This window comes from Ovis canadensis, chromosome 3, assembly GCF_042477335.2.
Source record: "Ovis canadensis isolate MfBH-ARS-UI-01 breed Bighorn chromosome 3, ARS-UI_OviCan_v2, whole genome shotgun sequence".
NCBI classification, from domain to species: Eukaryota; Metazoa; Chordata; class Mammalia; order Artiodactyla; family Bovidae; genus Ovis; species Ovis canadensis.
In genome coordinates, this window is record NC_091247.1 from 187,212,955 (window position 1) to 187,218,143 (window position 5,189).

At 45.8% G+C, this 5,189-nt stretch overlaps 1 non-coding gene across 1 annotated transcript; it reads left to right on the plus strand.

Moving 5' to 3' along the window:
* Positions 1 to 4,677: 4,677 nt before the first annotated feature.
* LOC138438436 (U6 spliceosomal RNA) lies at positions 4,678 to 4,786 on the plus strand. Its single transcript, XR_011256369.1, has one exon. It is a non-coding gene; the product is annotated as a U6 spliceosomal RNA (small nuclear RNA).
* The last annotated feature ends 403 nt before the right edge of the window (positions 4,787 to 5,189 follow it).

A 5,189-nucleotide genomic window follows, 5' to 3' on the forward strand; every position in this document is an offset into this window, starting at 1 on the left:
GGAAGTGATGGGACCGGATGCCATGATCTTCCTTTTCTGAATGTTGAGCTTTAAGCCAACTTTTTCACTCTCCTCTTTCACTTTCATCAAGTGCCTTTTTAGTTCCTCTTCACTTTCTGCCATAATGGTGGTGTCATCTGCATATCTGAGGTTATTGACATTTCTTCTGGCAATATTGATACCAGTTTGTGCTTCTTCCAGCCCAGCATTTCTCATGATGTACTCTACATAGAAGTTGAATAACCAGGGTGACAATATACAGCCTTGACGCACTCCTTTTCCTATTTGGAACCAGTCTGTTGTTCTATGTCCAGTTCTAACTGTTGCCTCCTGACCTGCATACAGGTTTCCCAAGAGGCAGGTCAGGTGGTCTGGTATTCCCATCTCTTTCAGAATTTTCCATGGTTTATTGTGATCCACACAGTCAAAGGCTTTGGCATAGTCGATAAAGCAGAAATAGATGTTTTTCTGGAACTCTCTTGCTTTTTCCATGATCCAGCAGATGTTGGCAATTTGATCTCTGGTTCCTCTGCCTTTTCTAAATCCAGCTTGAACATCTGGAAGTTCACGGTTCACATATTGCTGAAGCCTGGCTTGGAGAATTTTGAGCATTACTTACTAGCATGTGGGATGAGTGCAACTGTGCAATAGTTTGAGCATTCTTTGGCATTGCCTTTATTTGGGATTGGAATGAAAACTGACCTTTTCCAGTCCTGTGGCCACTCCTGAGTTTTCCAAATTTGCTGGCATATTGAGTGCAGCACTTTCACAGCATCATCTTTCAGGTTTTGAAATAGCTCAGCTGGGATTCTATCACCTCCATTAGCTTTGTTCATAGTGATGCTTTCTAAGGCCCACTTGACTTCAAATTCCAGGATGTCTGCCTCTAGGTGAGTGATCACACCATCGTGATTATCTGGATCATGAAGATCTTTTTTGTACAGAACTCTTCTGTGTGTTCTTGCCACCTCTTCTTAATATCTTCTGCTTCTGTTAGGTCCATACCATTTCTGTCCTTCATGGAGCCCATCTTTGCATGAAATGTTCCCTTGGTATCTCTAATTTTCTTGAAGAGATCTCCAGTCTTTCCCATTCTATTGTTTTCCTCTATTTCTTTGCATTGATCATGGAGGAAGGCTTTCTTATCTCTCCTTTTTATTCTTTGCAACTCTGCATTCAGATGCTTATGTCTTTCCTTTTCTCCTTTGCTTTTTGCTTCTCTTCTTTTCACAGCTATATGTAAGGCCTCCTCAGACAGCCATTCTGCTTTTTCTTGCATTTCTTTTCCATGGGGATGGTCTTGATCCCTGTCTCTTGTACAATGTCACACACCTCCGTCCATAGTTCATCAGGCACTCTATCAGATCTAATCCCTTAAATCTATTTCTCACTTCCACTGTATAATCATAAGGAATTTGATTTAGGTCATATGTGAATGGTCTAGTGGTTTTCCCTACTTTCTTCAATTTAAGTCTGAATTTGGCAATAAGGAGTTCATGATATGAGCCAGTCAGCTCCTGGTCTTGCTTTTGCTAACTGTATAGAGCTTCTCCATCTTTGGCTGCAAAGAATATAATCAATCTGATTTTGGTGTTGACCTTCTGGTGATGTCCATGTGTAGAGTCTCCTCTTGTGTTGTTGGGAGAGGGTATTTGCTATGACCAGTGCGATCTCTTGGCAAAATTCTATTAGCCTTTGCCCTGCTTCATTCCATACTCCAAGGCCAAATTTGCCTGTTACTCCAGGTGTTTCTTGACTTCCTACTTTTGCATTCCAGTCTCCTATAATGAAAAGGACATTTTTTGGGGGTGTTATTTCTAAAAGGTCTTGAAGGTCTTCATAGAACTATTCAACTTCAGCTTCTTCAGCGTTACTGGTTGGGCCACAGACTTGGATTACCGTGATATTGAATGATTTGCCTTGGAAACGAACAGAGATCATTCTGTTGTTTTTGAGATTGCATCCAAGTACTGCATTTCAGACTCTTTTGTTGACCGTGATGGCTGCTCCATTTCTTCTGAAGGATTCCTGCCCACAGTAGTAGATATAATGGTCATCTGAGTTAAATTCACCCATTCCAGTCCATTTCAATTCACTGATTCCTAGAATGTTGACGTTCCCTCTTGCCATCTCCTGTTAGACCACTTGCAGTTTGCCTTGATTCATGGACCTGACATTCCAGGTTCCTATGCAATATTGCTCTTTACAGCATCGGACCTTGCTTCTATCACCAGTCACATCCACACCTGGGTATTGTTTTTGCTTTGGCTCCATCCCTTCATTCTTTCTGGAGTTATATACTGGGCACCTACCGACCTGGGGAGTTCCTCTTTCAGTATCCTATCATTTTGCCTTTTCATACTGTTCATGGGGTTCTCAAGGCAAGAATACTGAAGTGGTTTACCATTCCCTTCTCCAGTGGACCACATTCTGTCAGACCTCTCCACCATGACCCATTTGTCTTGGGTGGCCCCACATGGCATGGCTTAGTTTCATTGAGTTAGACAAGGCTGTGGTCCATGTGATCAGATTGGCTAGTTTTCTGTGATTATGGTTTCAGACTGCCTGCCCTCTGATGTCCTCTCACAACACCTACTGTCTTTCTTGGTTTTCTATTACCTTGGACGTGGGGTATCTCTTCACGGCTGCTCCAGCAAAGTGCAGCCACTGCTTCTTACCTTGGAGGAGGTCACCCCTCCTGACCTTGAACATGGAGTAGCTCCTCTCAGCCCTCCCCATGCAACCGCCACTCCTGGACATGGGGTTGCTCCTCTCGGCCGTTGCCCCTGAGCTTGGACGTGGGGTAGCTCCTCTCAGCCGCTCCTGTGCCATTGCAGCCTGGCGCTCTCGGTCGCTGCCTTAGGCTTAGGTAAAGCCAAAGGCTGAGCTTCCCGCCCCAGCCAGGAACATGTTGACTTCTACACGCTTTTGGGAGAGTGAGCAACCTCAGTGTGGATGAGAAAACCAGGTTTAACTCTTACTTGGTCTCTCATTTGTCACTGTACTTTGAGGAGCAGGAATCTCCTTTCTTGACCTCATTTTCCAACTCCCCTGCAGTAAATGTAGCCTGATGAAATGAACCTGCAGCATGGCACAAGCTCTGGAGCCTGCATTTAAACACCTCTCAGTGCCTCAGTCTCCTTATCTGTAAAATGGGGAGAATAGAACCTATCAAATAGGGTTGTTTTGACAATGAATATTTCAGCGTGCTTGTTGTTTGCCAGGCCACACTGAGTGCTTTCCATAGATTAATCCCTTTAATCCTCAGGACAGACCTGGGAAGTAGCCACAACTATTACTCCCATTTTATGGATGAGAATACTGAGGCTCCAGTTAAGTATCTTGCCCAAGGGCACCCAGCTGGGAAGTGGGAACTCTAGAATTTGAACTCAGACACAGTCTGGTGCACAGATAGTTCCCATATACCCTCTGCCTCTGTACAGGTGTAGCCACCCTCATGATTACCATCCCCCACCATCAGCTTGCACTGTGCTAAATCACTTCACTCATGTTCAACTCTTTGTGTCCCCATGGACTGTAGACTGCCAGGCTCCTCTGTCCATGCGATTCTCCAGGCAAGAATACTAGAGTGGGTTGCCATTTCCGCCTCCAGGGGATCTTCCTGACCCAGGGATCGAACCCGCGTTTCTTATGTCTGTCTTTTACATTGGTAGGTGGGTTCTTTACCGCAAGAGCCACCTGGGAAGCCCGCCATCAGCTTGCTTATAAACAAACAGGACGGCTTCCTGGAGGAGACAGGGCAGAAGCTGGGTCTGGAACTGGGGGGGAGAAGATTCTTGCACCACAGGCAGGAGAACACCTTTGTGCAGTAAGGAACTGAGTGTACCCAGATGTGCCTGGATGAGTGGCAGAGAGGGGGCCTGGAAAAGCCCTGCAGAGTAAAGTTACCAGATGTTCCAGTTACCTACTGGTGCATGTCAGTCCACTCCAAAAGATAGCCTACAACAAAGGACAGCCACCATTTTTGTAGCTCATGAGTCTGCACTTGGGCTTCTCATCTTTGCTCATGTGACATCAGTGGGGATCAAAAAGCAGCTAGAGGCTGGACAGCTGGGGCTCCTCAGGCACCTCGCTCTGTCTCTCAGCAGGCTTACCACACGGTCTCTAAGCATCATGGCCTTGGGGCGGCCAGCTTCCAACATGGCATGTCCAAAGAGAGCCCGAGGAGTCCATCGCCCTTTATGACCTGGCCTTGGAAGTCAGCCAGTGTCAATGCTGTCACACTCTGTTGGTCAAAACCGTCACTGGCTCGCCCAGACTGAGGGTGCCAGGGCAGGGCAGGGCCTGGACAGTACCTTTTGATGGAGGAGTGGCAGATTTCTGGCAGAGCCTTTGTGGGGTGACAAATACCACGCCAGACATCTTTAAAAATGTATTGTCACAGGAGGTGACTGGGGCTGGAGCAAGGTGTCAGCCGTGGAGCCTGCTCTGCCTGTGCGTGGCAGACTTAGTCTCCAAGTCCTGGGTCAAGTGACTGTATGCCTCAAAATGTTTTTCAAAGCTTTTAAAAAATATTTACCTAGGTATGAAACATGATAAGGTGCACAGATCTTAAGTGGGCACTTTAAAGACTTTGACCTATGTCTCCACTTGGGGGATCACCACTCAGATCAAGACACTGACCATTTCCGTTGCCCAATCAAGAGGCGACTACTCGTGCTTGCTTCAGCAGCACATATACTAAAAAACTGGAACAATATAAAAAATATTAATGTGGCCCTTCTGCAAGGATGACAGGCAAATTCGTGAAGTAGTGCATATATATTACTGTATATATAGCTTCCCAGGTGGTGCTAGTGATAAAGAACCTACCTGCCAATTCAGGAGACATAACAGACGTAGGTTTCATCCCTGGGTCGGGAAGATCCCCTGGAGAAGGAAACAGCAACCCACTCTAGTATTCTTGCCTGGAGAATCGCATGGAGAGAGGAACTTGGCGGGCTGCAGAGTCAGACAAGATTTAATGTCTAAACAATAACAGCAACATACATATATGAAGTCTAGAAAACTGATACTGATTAATCTATTTGCAGCATAGGAATAGAGATTCAGATATATAGAGTACAGACTTGTGGCCACAGCTGGGGGAGGAAAAGGTGGGATGAACCGAGAGAGTAGCACTGAAACCTATACATTGCCATAGCTAAAATAGATAACCATACGTAAAA